We start from the raw sequence: 20,558 nt of genomic DNA, 5'->3' as shown, positions 1-20,558 counted from the left end.
TACCCTTAATCAGTGCAGGAAACCATCTGCTCTGACATTCATATTCAGTTGGAAATTTACAACATAAATATCAAAGCAATCCTCAAAACCTTTGTGGTTGCAGAGTAATTGTAATAAGAAAACATTCTCCAGGATAATTTTTTCCAGCTCAATAAGCCATGGCCCTATTGGAGGTAATATTCAATAGTAAAAGTTCTTGTATGGGGAATAGAATTAAACATGTCAAGTTTCCTACTTCTTTTTTTTTTTTTTAACATCATGTCATCTTGCTTTTTTCATCTATTTTGTTGCATACAAATTTCAGACAGTTATCTTGTGTTGCCTCTAATCAGTTTCTATAGGTAATCATGTAATTTGTTTATGCACCAAAATTTATACTGTGACAATATCATGCTTTTCAAAAAGTTATTCGATGTATCATGTTAGTATGTCCTTAACCAGTATTTCTCTGTCACCATGCATTTAGAGTAAGTTGTAACTAGATGTATGCTGTCATTCATGAAATCAAAGGTTCTGTGGATTTTCAACTTAGAAAATGCTGGCACTCGCCTCCTTGTGACACACTTGTATAGTCAGGATTCTGGAGGTGTAATGTTTAATGATGAGTCCAGTCTAGAGTTTTACAAAAAGTACTAATTATTTTTGTTTATTGATTACTGCTTGTCTTTACTCAATTAAGTTCCTTCTCCACTAAATTTGAGCTCTTAGGGACTTGACTTCCCACATATTTTCTAAGTCTGGATTTCCCGTTCTTGCCACTGAATAATTATGCAAACTTTCTCCCAAGTTGTGCTTAAAGGAATAATCTTTTCTCAGTTTCCAGAAGATGAAGTATTGCTGCCTACACACAAGCAGTAGCTCCTGCCTACTGCTTTTGTGTGGATTCTGAGGCTTCTTTAGCAATTAGGAGATAAACGCCTAAGCATGAAATAGGGAGGGACATAATAAGTTCTGAATTCAAAATCCCTGAAGCTTCTGTAGTAAGTAATAATTTTTCTGAAAATGCATCCTCAGTATTTATAACAATACAAGTTCTTAATAAAAATTATTTACAGTAGTTAGTAAACTTTTATGGGTAACAGTGTCTTTAGCCACTAAACATGGAAATTGTCAGCTCTTTGAACCAAATATGTAGTTCATAGTAACAGTCACTACTCGAAGCTCTGTTAGCACTGTAAGGTTGAGCAGTTTGTTAATGTTCCATGTACTGAGCAGGGGCAGGTGGAAATGTTAAATTGCATGTATGTACACTAATCATAACTGTGCTTGTTTCACATTAGCTTTGTTTAGAAATGATCAAGTGCATGCATCACCATTTGAAAGATCAAAACACGCATATTTTTCTTTAGCATGCTCTGAAATTCAAGCTGTGAGCCTAACTCAGGCAAAAATGAAAAGACAATTTATTTTTTTTAAGCATCTAAATTCAAGAAGAAACCCCGGTTTGTATGTAGAAAATACAAAAGCCTAAACATTGCGGTTACATTATAAAACGGAATTTTGAGCACTATAACTAGAAATGTTGGCTGTGTAACTAGTTCCAACGTTATACTTTGTTGTTTTCTTTCGTCTGAGTTTTTGGGTTTTTTATTTTTTTGTTTGCTTTTTAATTCTTATTTTATTGTTATTTAAAGGGGACTGGATAGCTCAAGATACTGGATAGAATTATTAAGAATTATAGCAGCTCAAAGGCTTCTGTACCTCTGTGGAGAATTGAAACTAGATGCTAGATTTGTTTCATCTTAAGCCAACCCATAGGATTCCCTCTGATGCACAGATGAAATAGGAGTGATATTGTGCTATTTCTGCTTGAGAATTCTTAGAGAATAGCTATTTCCAGATTGCTGCTCTGCTGTGCACTTACTGTAGGAGCCAGGTTTCGGTAATTTTATATTACACTGTTGAGTGAAAGCATCTAGTTATCTGGTGTCAGTTCAAGACAGCACTCACAGGAAAGCCAAGGAAATCACTATATTTCCTAATGACTTCTTTGTCCCTTATTTCTTAAGCATCAGACCTAGTACAAAATGTATGGAGCATGAGTGGAGCCACTCTGAGTGGTTCTGAGCACTTTATTCCCACACTTGCATCCCACAAGGATTTAATGCCACCTCCTGGGAAGCAGTAACTTGTGTTAACCAGCTTTCAGTAACTTTTGAGGTACCATATGCAGATAAGGGAAAAAATACTTGCAGGGCAAGCTTCGGCTTTTTAAGTATTGTGCTGTTAATTTTTGAGTCAAAGGAATTATAAGACCTTAAGAACTGTTTATCCATGATCTAGAGTTATATTTCTGCATTGAAGAACACTTATAAGACTTGTCCTCTGTAATTGTACTGTGTATCCGTTAAACTGAAAGGTGACTTTAATTGTCGACACTCAAATACACTGAACAACTTTTCCTTCCTGAAACTTGATCACTGCAATTTCACTTCATATGACATATAGCAATAGATTTCTGATATAGACGTGTCTGTTTTGTCCTATGCATTACCACAATTCAGGAGCAATTTATTATTAATCCACTTGATGATTCCAGGAAAGGTTGAGTAAGAAATTGTTCTCTGAACATATGGCAAAAATCTATATTTTTTTATTCTTAACTACCTGGAATGCTTTCCTCCTTAGCAAGGAAGTGGTATGGAATTATACTGATCATGTTTTGTATTGAAATATCATATTATTTCATGTGAAATAAGCTAATTTATCTTTAAAAAACTGTGAAGAGCAAAAATACTTGTTTGAATTTCAAGCTTTTCCCAATATATTTTAATAACAAGGCTTTAATATTCTTAGCACTTCAGGTTCAAAATTGTTGAAGACAAGTATGGTAAAAGCAGTACTTCAACATTGGGTGACCTCCTAAAGCTTTTTTCCTCATCTGACTTGCTATACAAGAAACTACAATATATTTTTAAAAGATTTTTACCATACTTGTGCAGATTGTGTGCAGGAAAACTTTAGAAAGTGTTTAAGTTTGACTTTGTGGTAGAAAAGTTAGAATTACAACCATTAAAGTCGTTTGGTGTTTTTTTTTATGCCTAATACAAAGCAGAGAGAATAGTTTACTGGCACTTTTACCGAATCTGACCTATAGTTAATCTTGACAAATACTTCATTATTTGAAAGAGCCTATCTTTAATTTTCTGTCTCGTAAAGGGAAGTGCAAACAACATTAGCATCCCAGAAGCGGTTTTTACACTAAGAGTATTAACTAGCTACATAGAGGAACTCCAAGTGGAAATGCTATGGAATATTAAAGACAGTCTTAAATTTCCTTAATTCTGCAGAATATATGCTTGCTCTGTCTACTAAGAAAGCTATCTGTAGATCACAAACATTTTCCAATAGAAGGGGTAAGTTCAGTTTTTATATTTTTTAATTATCAGTTTGATTAAACTATCTGCCTCTTTAAAGACTAGGGCATTTCTTATTCCCCTGCATCTCAAAGCAGTTGTGTCATAATACTTGGGCACTAAATAACAGGGCAGCAGTATTTATGTATTGGAAAATTTGAAGTGCTTCCTGGGCGTTCAGTAGGTTTTGTTTGTTTATTTTTTTTTTCTAGATCAAACATCAGACATCAGCTTTATTTTTGATGAGCTGGACTTGCTTGGTTGATTGCCTCTAAATGGAAATAATGAATTGTTTGTACTGTCAACAACATTTAGCAAATCATCTTTTTGTCAGGAAGGGTCTGCTGTCTTGCTTGCCTTAATAGACTTTTGTTGGGATACCAGCAGTTCAGTTCTTTCCAGTGCATCAGAGATGTCCTAAATCAAACGTATAAGTGGAATACAGAATGCTATTAACATTTCTTCTAAAACGAAAAACCTGCATTTAGTGAACTGATCTCAAATTCTTTTAGCAAGTGTACTAAATATATCTGGTTACAGCAGAGCATGTAGGCAGTTGCAGTACATTATTTTCAGATAAGTTTCAAGACAGACTGTAAATTTACTGTTGTACTTTTTTAGATTATGCACTGTAGAAAAACAGTTAAAACTAAGAAGCAAACTTAAAACTTGCATCACTGCAGGAAACCTGGGATGAACCTGGATAGTAAAATGATTGTGCTTATCTATTGATGCTTTTTTGTGTCTGAAATGTAACTTCTCTGGTTTTGTGCAGTGAGTAAAGAGAAATCGGATGGTATATGCACAAAAGTGGAAACTGTGCAATACCTTCTGAGAAGTACTATCCATTTTTGTTATTCAGGCTAACTTGGTATGTATTCTCACATGTATTCAAGTGATGACATACACAAAAAGCTCAGATTTTCAGATTTTGATTATATCAGGATCGGGAGTAGAGAACTGAAGTTGTTGCTATGTCAGTGGCTACCTGCTGTGAAACCTGGCGTGTGTTCACTTTAATTCTTGGAACTGTTGTTGTGCTAAAGTACTTCTGAGAATGGCAGGAAAGTATTACGTTCTGCTCAGCCAGCAGGTACTGATTTCCCTGGCATAGTGATATTCTCCCTGGAAATGCTGCCTTTGTGCTTAAGAGATGTAGATTAAAACATTTTTTTAAAATGTAGTAAACCATCTAATATTGATTATACAACTTGATGCTGCTTACTAAAACATATTTATTACATGAAAATGTCACAAATAATTCTGTATAGCCAATAGAAAACAAATGTTGAGACAAAGTAAATTGGTATGTCAAAAGATGTGTTTGTGCCCCTCTTAGATCTAGCAGTTACATTTCTGTCTCTCGAAGTTTCTGAATTTATACCTATATATGTTGTTTTCCCTTGGTTCATATTGGCTTAACAATTTATAAAGTATTTTGTGTTTGCATAAAATATCCAAAGAACCTGATGTTTCATGTGGCAAAATAGATACTATGTTCATGAGTCACAACTTCAACATAAATACAAATTCCAGTGCACTTAATATTTGTATTTCAATGTTGAGAAGTGTACATATTGTTTCATTTAGACATGATTGGAAGGGTAGGTTGTCGTCATATGTTCTTTATTGAAAGCTTTTGTGATTTCTTCATTTCCATGTGCACCTTTATGAACCAGAAACTTGCTGTGGGCTGAGGCTTGTTTGCACGTGTCCTTCAGTGAGGAGATTAACTTAAAAATAGCAGCTATACTTAATTATAAAATGCTTTATAATAAAGTTCTTGAACATTAGTGTGGCTGGAGGGGAGCCACAATGATCCATCTTGACTAGGGGAGCTACTAAAGGCCTTTTGTGTCAGTGTTCTGTTCACCATGCTAACCCATGTACAAAGGAATCTTGGCCACAGTATATCACGATCACTGCCTGCACAAACTGTGTCCTCAGTAGTCTAATTACATGAGTGGAGATGAGACCCTGGCCACAGCAATATTTCTTGCCAATAAAATGTGTTAATGAGAAATTGTAGGTAGACATATTTCTGATAAATTGTACCAGTCTGGCTGCATCAGTAATACTGAAAACCATTTTATGTCTATAGAATATGGTTCATTTTAGTGGGCAGAGCCATACTATTGCTTTATTGTTCTTCATTGCAGAGCAGAAGAGAGTTTCTAAAAAGCACAATTCAGGTTTGCTACAAATCAAAGTTTTTAGTGTTGTTTTGTATTGTATTTGTTTTACTTTTCAGATTAAGATATTTTAACTCGGATTCAAGACTGGCTAGGTTGAGCAGGTGACTTACTCTGAGATTTAGACCTTTTTCTAGGCTATCCCAAACATATCTTGTTCCTTCAAGCGCATAAGCGTATGGCAAAGTATGTAGAAAGCAATCACTAATTGGTAATATTTGGCAAAAACATTTAGTATGCCAGATGCTCTGGATAGCAGTAAAAGCTTTATGGTGTCTCAGGGTTTTCAGGTTTTTTCAATTTGACTGATAACAGTTGCTATACTATCTGGGGAAATAAGAATTATAGTTCAAATTGTCTTTAAACTCTTATGGCTAAAATGATTTGTCTTCTGTAAAGATCCTAAGATCCTACCTATGAAAGGAGCACCAGCACAAGAAAGTAAGTTGCTTTTAAAGGAAAAATTAAATGTGGAGCTGAAATTTAATGTTCCTTTTCTGATTATTGAGGGTAGCTTCCTCTCCAGGAGTGTAATGATTCCCTTTACAGCAAGTGAGTTATGAAAAATGTAAATCCAAATTCAATCACTGTTATAGTGATAAATTTAATCTGTTTTGTGATGTTTCAGTCCATGTAATCTTCGCTTTAGTAATGTATTCAAATTGAGTTCTTTCAGACAGTTTAATTCATTCATATGGTAGCACAGGCTGCAGTGGCGTCCAGTGTAAACTAACTAAGACTTAGATACAGCTGTTATGCAGATTAAATACTCTTCCCATTCGCAAATACTCTTCAACTGAAGTGCTGTGAGAGTGGATTTTTTTTTTCTGCCTCAGTTCAATAATTAACGTAGTTAACTACAATAATACCTAGGACAACTCGGTTCTTAAAATTGTGTCTCATTAATTAAGGGGTAAAAGCTTGCACTGGGTAAGGTACAAGAAAAGTACTTTTGCACAGATAAGAACTGGAGACAACGTTTGTCATACAGGATGCTTTTTTCCAGTTGTGCATATGTTTTACTGTCATTCTAGATCCAAATCTTGTTACTTCATTAGCCCTATCAGTTTAGAAAATAACTGTACTACTAAGAAGTACTGGAAGTGATGCAGAGCAAAAATTGGAATTCACAATGTTAATTGACAAGTATTTCTTATAACTCCCACCTATGGAACAGTATGACTGTGAGTGTAGGTTATCTAACGAATGCTTTCTGGTATATTAATAATTTAAATTTCATTACAGGACTGCAATTTTTTAAAGTAGATATGTGAGAATTCTTAGGAGAGTTAGGTTATCTGATTGGAAAAAAGACAAGCGTTTGCAAGCATGCTTTAGGATTGTGTCAGCTTTCAGCTATGCCACAGCTATTTATATCTTGACTAGTACCAATGATTTCATTCTCTTAACCTAATGATAATAATAATGGAATCCCTTGATTAACTTGAATGGCAGCTCATAATTGATAAAGTGGTTAAAATTAACAGCAGTGTAAGAATTTTCTTACCCTGTTCTTTGTCTTATGTCTAAAAAAAACCAAACAAAATCAAACAAAAGGATGATAATCTGGCTTTTAAAAAATCATTGGAGAGTATTATAATAAGACTCTGTTCAAGTTCTGTTGAAGACAACTGTTATTTTTAATAAAATGTAATGAAGAAGTGTGGCAAATAAATAAGGACAATGTGACTAAAAATACCGCCATTATTCTGAGAGCTTTCCACAGACTATGCCTAGCACAGGCAACAGAAATATTACTGCTTTGAGGGATAGCAGAGGGAGAATACTTGTCAAATTCATTTTTAAAAGGAATTTTTGAAAAATACACTGGGATTGGGTTAACTTCTTTGAAGTGTTAAATGGCTTAACTATCTTAATTGTGTTGACATAGATTAGGAAAAGTTAGCGTGCTGTTAGCTGTTCTTCAGGTTGAACCCATTCATAATGGGTTCTTCTGACTTTAGCAAACCAAAAACTGACCTCTCTTCATACAGTTTTCTATACACTGAGCTAGCTAGCTACCCAGACAGGACTCCTACCTATAACTTAACCAAATGTTAGTGCTAATTCTAGCATCTTTTGTAGGTGGAAACCCTAGCACTTAGAAGAAGCTGAGTTGTTTTTCTGTTCTCTTCCAAAGTATGCTCTTCACAAGCCAGACTTTCAACAGACTATATATAAATTGAACTGATGAGTCTCATGAAGGTACATATCGCTTTGTCTATAGACCTTCAATGAATGCTAAATCACTGACAAAGTGTGAAATTCAATTTTCTTCCAAAACATAGAAATCTGCTCGTTCATTTGGGATTTTACAGTATGTGGTTATATAATTTGCTGAATGGATGACATCACTGATAACCAAGCAAATCCTACAGTTCTGTCTATAATTTCTATTTGTGGTGTTCCAAATATCAAAGATGAGACTGTATATTTGGCTTTATGTTTTTAGGGTACTATGAGCATAAACTAACATATTGTTTTTCAATATAGTACTGTGGCTGCCAGACCCAGGCAAAAAATTTTGAAACTTAGTTCTGATTGCAGGAGTAATTCAAGAGGAAAAGTTTGGGAAATTGTATACTAAAAGTAGATACTCACTGGAGTCCATTTGAAGGTGGCTGATATAAATGGATATGTGCTCCTCTGTATGTGGCTAATAATGAATGGATATTTCTCTGAAACAACTAGAGCTCTAAAAGATCACAAGTTTGGAATAAGCTATATTGGGTGATTAGAAGATAAATAACGATGCACTTCAAAGGCTTGAATTTTTTTTTGATAGATCTTGGCTTCCTTGAAAATTCCTTATTTATTGCTGTGAGGTTATGCTCCTGCCACTTAACCTTTCAAACACTAGAATTAGCTGCAGAAAATCACAACACATTTAATGTATGACACCTTTGCTAATTTTCAAGTATGTCGTTCTCATCTTTTGCTGCTTTATGAGGGTCAGTGGTGGCAGCAAAGGAGATTAACCAGCCAACCAGAACATTTGTACTCTTATAAATTGATATGCTGGTGGTTGATCTTACCAGTGTGACCTGATAGATTGTTTTTATGAAATATTGAAGGAAATACTGCCTGACTAATTCAAGTAAGATATTTCATTACTTTAAATACTAGTAATTATTAAGGATACATACCTACTAAACTGGGAATTTGTCTACTTTGAGATTTGGGGTGTTGGTAATACCAATGAGCCTTTGCTTGTTTCAGAAACATAAGGTATAACCACTTCTGATTTCAGACCTCTTACAAATGTAGGAGTCCATAAGCCAATAACCTAGTTCTGAATGTTTTCCATTTCTCACTGGAAGTTACAGGAGGACAGCTGGATGGCTGCAGCTGCCACATTTCTGCTGGCTTCTAATTCAGCAATGCTTTTAAAGCATATATATTAATACCTTTCAGCTTCTCAATACAAATACTGAAAAGCTGGCTTGGTCACTGGGGTCCCAGTGCTGGAACCTGGGGTGCGATTGTTTTATTGGAGGGATATGGAGGAGAGATGAAGTGGCTCCACTCATGCTCCATACATTTTGTACTAGGTCTGATGCTTAAGAAATAAGGGACAAAGAAGTCATTAGGAAATATAGTGATTTCCTTGGCTTTCCTGTGAGTGCATCTCAGATGAAAAGGATTTAGCTCTTTCCAACAGAATTTATTTGCGACTTGATCTGGTGGTTTGGTTTTTGATACGGTTAGTCCATAGTCAGACAACTACTTTGATGTGGTGTTATTCTTAACAATTTTTGTGCTTCAGGATTGAAGTGAAAGAGCCCTGATAACAGTAGAGCAATTGTGTAGAGGATCCTTTGGCAAAATGCTTGCAATGGCCTCAAAGTTATTCAGCTCTCTTGTAAATTTAGGTTTCCAATTACAACATAAGAAGAGATAAGTGCAAGTTCTCAGCACTTTTGAAAAGAATCTCATGTCAGCATGGAACGCTAGACCAAGGTTTATTTGGAGGCTGGAAACAAGTGTATTATCTTGAAATGGTTGACAGTTTGGAATCAGTCACTAAGTAACTGTTCTCTTAAAAAAAATTATCAGTAATTTGATGGTAGATGCTAATTACAGTTAAAAAGCTTTTATCATGAGATATGAAAATTCTCGTAGTTTTTCTAGTTGAGCAGACGCCACTTCTGGAATAATCCTCAAACACTAATCCTGATGGCTTATGAAAATGTCTATAATGCACAGTCTTGACTTTTAATGCCTACAGCAGATATTATTGATGTAATTACTGCCTCTATCACTTAAAAAAAAAAAAAATAATAATGGAGAAGAATCCTAAAAGTTGTGGCCTTTTATACATCACAAAAATGTGGTAATAAAAGTTCTGGCAGCTTAAAATTCAGCTATGTCATTCCTGAATATGTCCCAAAGTTTCATGGCACTTTGAAAATTATTTTTTTTTTTACTCAGGAGATCAAATATCTGTAACTTCAGCCCTTTAATGAAAAGTATTGGAAAGCAAAACAAAAAACAAGCAAACAAACAAAAAAACCACCCTCTTTATTGAACAAGGCAAAATACACAAAATAAACATTTTCTGCTTTATATCTTTTATTTCAGCAGAAGAACTTATTCAAATTAAGGACATGGCATTGCATAAATTTGGAATAATTTTTTCCCTCTATTTTCTTACTTCTGAATAAATCCTAAATCTGAAAGAAGGAAACTTTCAGGTTCATGTAGTGAATATTACCTTCTAGAGGCTTGTGAAAGCTGCTTTTCTCAAAGGCAAAAAAAAAAAAAAAAAAAAAAAAAATCACTATACTGTCATTTTAAAGATTTTTTTTAATGCTTTGAATCATGCTTTTTATATTGTTTCCCTTTCAGTGGCTTTCAATAGAAAGAGAATAAATTTGATTCATCAGCATATACTCTGGGGATTCCATGATTACATTCAGATCAAAAACTTGATAGTACAACTCAAGTACTTGTTAAAAGTAAGCTCTACTAATAACTGGATGTAAGTGAAGTTCTATACAGAATCATCAAAAATGGTTGGTGTGGAATATATCTTTAACTCCAAACTATGAAAATATACCAAATTTTTTGTTTCCTTGAGACTGAATCACTAGCATTTATTTTCCTGATATCACAAGACTTAAAAATCAAATTGCCTAACAAGAAGCAATATGCAAGGAGGTGTCTAGGATTTGTCTTTATTCAGAGCTCATGAATGATTCCACAGGCAATAAAATTTTCATTCTCTTTGAATTTCCACACACTGAAAGGACTCTTGTACGTTTTAGAGGAAAAAAGACATAATAGATGTTATGTTTTCTACTTGTATCCTTGAATTTAAAGTCAGACTCCTGCAGTTGAGGATCTGCACATCAGAATGGGAACTGGTAATGCAGCCTACAGATAACTGTTTAAATCCAAACTGGCTGTGTGCTCCTAAATGTGAGAAACTGAATTCTGTTTCAGTTTGAATTAAAAATTACTGTCTCCTTGAACATATTGAAAACTGCAAATTCTTTTCTTTAGAAGCTTGAACATTTCTTCAGTTTTGACTTTGGCCAGTGGTTTAAAAACTCAACACCTTAAAAAGAGGAACTCAATCTTTCACTGGTTCAAAATAATAATAGTACGTTGCCTGAAGGAGGAAGAAGAAACAAGTCATCAGGCTTTCTGATAACTCAATAAATAATTAAAAGGAAGAAAAACACTTGGATTTGTCCTCCAGATTAAGATGTAATAAGATTTTTTTCTGTCTGTTGTAAGGACTGTCCGGAATGAAGAAGTGTGCTGACTGAATAATAGTGCAAGCTGTACAATATCCCACTATAAAGACTGATGGAGGGACCTGAAGTGGTGCTGTTATAATGATGTTGAGGATTGTCTGGAAAAGTTGGATCAAAAAAAGATAGAATATCCAGAAAGATGAGAATCCTTGATGTGGCTGTTGTTGACCCATAAGATGATTTTTGAAAAATTGCTTGCCTTATACCTGCTTCAGTGACTCAAAATTGTTTAATATGTTTTCCCATTGTGTCAAAAATGCAAAATACTTAATATGGCAATGTTGTTCTCATTTAATTCGTCATCAGGTGTGTAGTTTTGAAGTTATTCAATCTCAGTCTCTAGAAATCCTGAGCTACATCAGTGCTAATTAGCTAAAAGAATAGACTGAATACATATTAAAAACGATTCAAACACTGATGTAATAAGGTACTTACGACATCACTGATATCGTGACATATAAATAGGTACTATATGCATTTACACAGCAAATATTTTCATACCTCGTAAAACATTTGGGATGTTAGTAAAAATGGTAAATGGTTTTGCCTGGGAAAACCACATACTTCATTGGTTTTCCAGTTTCTGTTCATTTATGCATCTTTCTCTCTTACCCTAAAATGATAATTGGCTATTTAAAAAAAAGATTTTCTTCTAGCTAGTCCTGTTTTGTGGCCCTCCTGCGAAGTAGAGATGAAATCATAGAATCATTGAATGTCTTGGGTTGGAAAAGACTTCAAGGCTACCTAGTTCCAAGCCCCCTGACACAGGCAGGGCTACAGTTGCTAAATCAAGAGCTAGATCAGATTGTCCAGGGCCCCATCCAACTTGGCCTTAAACACCTCCAGGGGTGGGGCAAATGAAATAACTTCCTCATTTTTAGATGCATTCAGTAAAATTCAAATAAGTTATTGGCAACTCTAAATTGTTAGGGAAAAAGTTACAGGTCCATCACAAAATAATTGTGTGTACAATGCCACTGTGCTGAAGCTAGAGCAGGAAAAAAACCATACACCTTTGTGCCTTTTAATCTTTACTGTTGTTATACTGAGACTAAAGTGAACGTAAATATTGTAGCTTTAAATGAGGAATGAAAATGCTCAGTAAAGACTGAAAATTGTCAAAAGTGTTCAGTGATAAAATCTATGCTATTTTTTAATTTATTTTGTGTGACTATCGAGATTTCCAATTGAAAATATTTGTGCATTGATTCAAAAAAAAAACTCTTTGGGCCTCTGTTGAGGGGAACTAAGGTGAAATATCTCCATTCAGGAATATCATTTTGCAAACTATTTCTTGCTAACTTCTGCAAAAATATGAGGCGGTCTTCAGAATGCCCTGTGAAGCTTGTATGGTGCAGTTATGTGCTGCACTTAGACTAAAAAGGAAGGAAAGCTGATAACGTTATGCGCAAAGATTACTAGCCTCAATAATTATTTTTTTCCCCATTTTATTAGCCTGAAGTCTTACTAATCAAAACAATGTTTATTTTCTGAAGATCCTAAGCTTTTTGTATTTTCACTAGAAAAATGTATATGAGGAAACTAGACATTTTCTCCAGTGCTGTCACTCTACTTCTGTGATATTGTTTAATATCAGAGAATGAAAATATCTGGGTGGTTGTAACAGTACCCTTGACGCACAACTCCTCAGCATCAAGAAACTCCTGGTTTTCCACTGTAGTATCCCAGCACTGTTTGAGTGCTGAGTATACGTGTAGGTAAGTGCTAGAGCTCATAGCATTAAAACCAACTGCTGCAGAAATGCCTGGCAGACCTGCCCATTAACTATTTACACTTCAAAAACAAAATTGTTTCTATGCATAATTTCTCTGTGGTACCCTGTTAACTGACTAGAAAACTGCAAAAAACCACCATATTTTGCTAGATTATATAGTAGATGTCTAAAATTAGATAAGGGAAATCCTGCTTAACCTCTTAGTCTGTTTAGGAATTTTCTAGGAAAAAGCTAACTAATTAAGAGGAGAATATGGACAAGTAAATTTTTCTGTCATAATTCTGAGGTTAAAACTGAACTGCCTGGAATTGAGTAGCCTCATCCATTTTGTGGAAAGACAGTAAGTGTATTTCGAGACTGGAAATTCTATTTCACTTTATGTACAGAAAACGTCGCAAGGGAAATAAGAGTTTTTCCTGAAGAACTAGGTATCCTGGTAATATATCAGATATCAAATTCACTTTGTGTTTTTCAACAACAGTAACAGTTATAATGTGACAAGATTATTTTCGTCTTTCGAAGGGGTATTTCTTGAGACTTTGGCAAGAAATTCCCTTTCATTTTTTTTTTTTTTTACACAGCCCATCTGCCCTTTACATTCTGTATACAGTTTTTGTTTAAACTGAGGTTTGTAGTATCAAAACTTTAAAATGCATGTCTGAAAATTTTCCAAAGGAGTTCAAAACTGAGTGGGAATTCTGTGATTTAGGTGCTTTAAAAAAAAAAAAAACCCTCCTCAAATGTAGCAATCATACTACCAAACCACGTAGCAAATGCCAAACAGTAGTCTTCATTGAAGTTTTTCAGCAATGAAGGTATCTTGCATAAATTTATCTAGTGTTTTACAATTTGCTTATTTTAAAAAGGTATTGTGTTGTTAAATATAGCCAAGTTTGAGTCCTAGCCAAAGCTTATTTGTGCTTCAGACATTGGTAGTTTCATGACTGTGCTCCAGAGATGTGACAGATATTTAGCTTCCTCATGCAGTTGGTAAAAGCTAACCCTGACCTTTAACAAATAATTAGAGTCAATTAGGTGCTCCGCCTACATCCTTTTCTTCACTGGGGGGAACGAGAAAAAAGTCATGCTTTTCTTTATTTTATTCTTGTGGCTGATTAAAACTAGTAATACAGTGCAGGAATTTTATTCATTTATACAGTGCTGGACTACTATGGATTTTTCCTAAAGGTACTGTACCTCTTGCATGAATACTATAGCACTAACTTCTAAGAGGATAAGGTACTTGAAAAAAATATAACTGAGGAAAGAACCAGTTGATATGGTTCGGGTGTACATGTTTACTTTCCCTGTCGATTATCAGCACAACATTTAAAAATACCATTACACCAAAGCAGGTATTTGAAAATAGTATACTGAATATGTTTTGCTCCTTAGATACGAATAGGACAGCTATGAAGAGTCCAAGAGCATTTTTAACAACTTTCTGAGAAGTACCTTCAGACTGATCTTCTATGAGGTTTCCTTCTCATGATATGCATGGAAGTCCTCACAATCCAGTTCTTGAATAAGTGAGCTGAAATAGGTAGACACTTGTCATTCTGTATTCCTTTGACCATGTCCCTTCTCTTGTGTGTGAATGAGACTCGACAAATATGGCCTTATTAAATGGCTAAATAACTTGAAATGTAATTTTCTTTCAAAGATATTTTTATATTGTTAAATTCTGAAGTTGTATAGTGCATCAGATGTAGTATGGTGCAGTGTAGAAAACACACAGTTCATAACATATTTCTGCCTTTGTTATAGGAGACATTCTTTGAGTTTGGAAAATAGATTACATGCTTATGATGTTTTATTTCTCAAAAATGATAATAAATGGGTGAATTATCCACATAGGGGTTGTCAGGTGAAGGTATTCATTTAATTGTTATATGCCAGTCAACATTCAGCAGCAACAACAATGATCTGCTGTTGAAAAGACTGATAAAGGTCTTGATCCAGCAAAACTGAAGTACATTTTCTCTGTAGCATTTGTCTAGTGCTAAGTATTCTTAATAGTATGAGTGGTTTTTTGGTAATGTGTTATTTTGGGTTGTTTGTTTTTCTGTTGTGTTTTGTTGCTTTATCTAGAAAAAGCTGGCTTATACTGAATATCTCATCTACATAAACAGGGAAGTGATAAAAAGGTAAATATTAAAAATTAGTTGGATCATCCTGAGCTTAGTCTTAGTTCCATGCATACTGCTTCTTGCCTTCTCTATTCTGCTTTTTCCTGAGCTCACATATGCCATGTATTCTATTCAAGGAGAGAGATTATGTTGAATACCATCTTTGGTGGTGAGTGTGCTAAGCAGAACTGCATCAACTGGTAGTGCACTGTTCATCTTGGATTTAGCCTGCAGAAGAGCTGTAAAACAGGATGTCATGTACCAGTGTGTTTTATTGTGATTCTTTCACTATTTCCATCCTGTTTTTAGTAGATCACTCAGTGGATTTTACCTTCTTAACAAAGAGTAACTCTAATGAACTGTGCAAGCTCATTGGTCCAAATCTCAAATAATCATTTGATAGACAGTATCTGCTTTTAATATTTAATGTACGTGGTGCTGTCCTTTTAAAATCCTTGCCCAGCTTTGAAGTATTTTAGTTGCTATGGAAACAACATCTGTGATAGGAGCTTCTAAATCATGAATATATTTGAGATGTCTTATCTTTCCTCTTGTGTATGAATACAGTAGTTCTTTCCCTCCCACACTACATTTCATTTGCAGCTTCCTTCAGAAAGTGGTGCTGAGCATACTCATCACTGCTGCCTCCTTAAAAACTCAATACTAGGATAATTTGGTATTCAAACACTTCTACATTGCAGTTTCTGATCCTGTCTTTCAGGTTTCTGATTATCTAAGTGGAATCCTCTGTGGAAAAATCAAAGTTTTGTGGGTTTCTGTCAGAGAGCAACAAATCAAGATCTTTATTTAAAAGCCAAAACTTAAGTAGTTATTTTTTCACAGAATTGTTGATATCTGGAGAGATTAGAACTGGTACAGCGCACCAGGTGTGGCCTCCCCATCTCTGAATGTAGATGAAGGATAACTTGCCTCAACCTCTTGGAAATATTCATCCTAACTCAGCCCAGAATGCTATTAGTCCTATTTGATGTAGGGCCACACTGCAGGCTAATACAGGTGAAGATTAGTGTTGCTACTGAGTTGTTTTTCTTGTAATGTTTCAAGCTTCCCTCTTAGTGCCAAGTCTAGTTCTAAGATTCTGTAACAAATGATTTCCTTAAATGTGAGGTGCTTGGTAAACTGACAGCAGATTTTAAATAGTCCTTTGTCATTATTTGATACCTACTGCTTTGTATGCAGCACCCTTCAAGACCAAAAATTGAAATGAAGTTGAAAATTATTGAAGAAAAAGTAGGAAATAAATGTTAAGCATATTTTGAGAAGCTTAATCATAGCTACAGCTAGTAGGAATTTGGAATCTGGAAGTCACAATAAGTAGATTCACTTCTAGGACAAAAGCCATGTTATGCAAGTGATGTGCAGAAGTCCTGATGTATTATTCTAAGGAAAATAATTAAGCTAGCAAAAAAGTACAGACTGTTAATTTCTTAGCAGAGGTAGATGGTGCTATTATTTGTTTAAATCAGTTCTGGAATGCTTTGGCACTGCTTCACTTTGTAGAACAAAAGAAGAAATGACCTCTTCATGAAAAGAATGCTGTGGATAAGCTGATAGGTACCTTATCAAGTTTGCTATTGTAGCTATGCCAGGCAGACATGTTAATGTGACATAGACATTCTCTGCTATGGTATTTATACTTTGTCAGAGGTGTTTTGGAAATCATTTGTGACCTCATCCAGCATATGGAGAGGCTGCAAAGTTCTCAGAATTGACAACACAAGCCCACTTTAAAATGAGCTTATTTTAAACTTCCTGGTTTTCAAGAATTTCAGAAAATAGTCTGTTTTCTAGCTTTGTACCTATTTGCTACTGATGATTTTCTGTGCTTCTGAAATCTGAAGCACCATAGCTGATGGTATTTCTTTAAGATTCTTTTAAGCTTAGGTTTCTAATAGCTATTTTTCTAGGAGCACTGTGTGGGAGATCAAAGTCCTGTATGTAAGGTGTATGAATCCTAATCTGTAAGGAAGGACAAACTTTAAAATGTACTTTAGTTAGTAACGAGGAGTATGAGAGGTGGATAGAACTAGCCCAACAAGTTTTCTATCACTTAATAGACCAATCTAATCAGGCAAGAACATTTTATTTTTATTCTTGTAGTTAAGAGCTGTGAGTATGTATGTCTTGGAAAGTGTTCTTTATTTTTAGTCAACTGGTTATCATCTGGTCCTGAACATCATGAAATGTGGAAAGTATGGGGCCTGGGACTGAGGAAGTAGGAGCAAGAAAGATCAGTTGGGGCTGACTTTCCTAATTTTTTTTCTCTTATTTTCCTATGTCAAATTTTAAAAAACTAGGTTGGGTAGAGATGTATTAAGAAACAGATCAGTATTCTGGACAGTAGTGCATGGAATAGAAAAACATGAAAATATCTAGGAGTATCAAAGAGGTTGAGGCTACAGGGGAAAAATGAGTATAGTAGTAATTTGATCTCATATATGTCCATATGATAAAGTAATATATAATATAATGTGTATATAGAACAGTTAGACATGATTCAGCTGTGCATTTTCAGTTGTGAAGTAAAGAGAGAAAAGTTTGAATTGATTCTTATTTTTGGAGGTGGCCTTTGTTTCATACAAGCCAGAAGTGAGATCAGTGAGGATCTCCAGACATGCTAGAAGTCTTTTGCAAAGTATTTTTGCCAGTAATTGTGGGCAACACTTGAAAATCCATTATTCTACTCTGCTTTTTTACCAGTAAACTCTCATTCCTATGCATTTTTTTCTCACAATTGACGCTCGTTACTTGATTAAAGGTTACAGTGTCCTTTCTCAAATAGAAAAGGAATGCATGCTCTAATTAGTAGAGTATGAAAGAGTATTCTATAAATGTAGTGATAATAAGGTGCAAAAAAAATGATAACGAAGGGACAGAGGAAAGACAGTAATGGACTGCCAAATGTGGATATGTGTGCCTGAACCATTATAGCAGAAGCTAGAGAACTGTTCTCCCAAGAAGTGGCTGCAAATCTTCAGCAACAGTTTAAGGAAAAGTAAGAACTGCTTGGGACAGGGGGAAGCTGTTGTTTGGGAGAACTGTGCCTAAGAGCTCAGAATAAGGCTTTTAGATCATAGGTGATATAAAAATGGAAATGGTGAGTGTTTGGGGTTCCTGTATTATAAATGGGGAGAGAAGAGAAAAGTCTTGGAGACTGAGTGAAAAATATCAAATAACTTATAGCGGTATATGAGAAATATTCATGTACAATTTCTGTTGTAATCTCTTAAAATTTCAGCCCTTTTAGTGTGAGATTGGCCCAGTTTTGGTTTTGATAGCATTACTGCTCAGACTAGAGGAGCTCACTTAGTCTTGTAGGTATCTGCAGTTTGGGATGGAGAGCAAAATTCACTTTGTGTAGTGCTGGAAACTAGATGGCGAGGAATGATACTTGGAATTTAAATTGACTTAATCTGAATTCCTGTTTAAGTCTATGAATTAACATAAGTATTTAATACAACTGTCTGTACATGGCGCAGTCAGGACTAGAAGACTTTTAACTATAAATTGATCAGGCTATTCACTATAAACTGTCTAAAACTATAAACTATTAACTGTCTTGTCAATGTACTCAGTATATTCTAAAAGTGCAATGTATTTCGGTGGCTGCTTCTCATTTTTTGTTTCACTTTAGATTACAATTGATGTATCTGCAGTATTTCAAGAAATGGCAGGATAAACTTTACAATGTTTGCTCATGTGGAAGTCAAACAAAATGTTATTTTCTGTTAAAACTAGAGATGAACAACTAATTTTTGGGTGAGCGTGGTTCTTTATGAACTCAGATTCACATTTGTTTTCTCTGAATTGCCCTAAAGAACTGGAAACAGAACACTCCTTCATAGCAGTTCACAGGAACTGTGACCACAATATCTACACAAGTTACTGTAAAATGTGAGATGTTTTGTTGGAATAAGTACTTTAAAGTCACTTGAAGTGATGAAAAATTAGACAGATATTGTTATGAATGATATGTTAATCAAAGTAGTTGATAACCAAACAAATAAGAAAGGAAAGTAATGAACCTCTTTTTTAATCTATTTCATCTTTAGTTTTAGCTGTATTTTAATTAACTGGAAGCTATATCTGCAAATGACTTTAAAAAAAGTGTTTATTATAATTTTAGTCAGATTCTATATTTGAGAATAGGTAGTCATACCTTATGTGCTACCCTTGAATGAAATTATATTGAAAAGTAAAATATTGATAATGGGAGAGAAAATAGTGTGGAAATTGCTCGAGGGTTTCAATAAAATCTAGCACTGCAGTAAGATATAACAATACTGCAGGGATCTAGTCTTATTAGGCTAAAGCACTTTCATCTTTAATTGCAAAAGGGCTTCAGGGTTTCCTTTAATACTTTTAAATATTTGATTCTTAGGAAGATCAGTGTTACTTTTCTCATCTCTTCTATCCTATTATATGCCTCTACTACTTCCTGTAAGTAACATGTCTCAAAGGGTAACTATGTAACAGGGATATAGTTGTGATAAAACTTTTCCCAAAACTCTCTAGAAAACAGTTCTGAAATACATTTTTGATACTTTTATTTAAATATGTCTCACATTTTCAACTCATATCAACTCATTACTCTGTACGACCTACCTAGAATTCTAATCAATATCTTTGCCAAATATCTCATTGAACAAACAGTATAAAAGTTGGTCAGTCGTTATTTGTGAGAACTTGAAAGTACAAAGCCAACAGCTGGAGCTGAACTCCATGTTCAGCTAGCTGGAGGAGCTAAAAGCTTCACCCTTGATAAAATTAGCGCCTGACATGTCTGAACTCCTGTATGCTCTTCTGAAGACTGTGCCTCAAGTGGTTATTGATACTGATGACCTAGGAACTGGACATCACATTTTTTCCAGGCCTGTGGTCATCCTTGGACAAAATTATGTTTATTAGTTTATGTTTCAGTTTATATTTTGTGTTTAAGCAAAATGACCAATTAAAATAAAAATAATAATAAAAAAAACCAAACCAACAATAGAGGAGTTCATTCTTTGATTAATAAATCATGCCTTATTTTTGGTGATGGTGACAGCAGTCCAATTTTGCCTTTATGAAAGAGCTTTCAATTTAAATATAATATTGACTTTTTACAGAAACGGAAAGAGTTTCTGAAAGATCTGTAATTTCAAATGATGTTCAGGACTGAATAAGCAGATATATTTTGCTAATGGGAAAATATCTGAGAACAATTACAGCAAAGCAGAAAATAAAATGCTAGCTTTAATATAATTTGTTGTTTGCTAGCGTCTGTTCTTTTGCTATTTCCTGTCAGTGGATGTCAATACCCCTTATTTGTTACAGATCATGCTTTTAAAACTATTTTGGATTCAGTGAAGTTGCTGAAGTTA

Source organism: Phasianus colchicus, chromosome 4, assembly GCF_987193195.1.
Source record: "Phasianus colchicus chromosome 4, bPhaCol1.hap1.1, whole genome shotgun sequence".
In the NCBI taxonomy this organism is placed as follows: Eukaryota; Metazoa; Chordata; class Aves; order Galliformes; family Phasianidae; genus Phasianus; species Phasianus colchicus.
Note: the sequence above shows the minus strand (reverse complement) of the source record.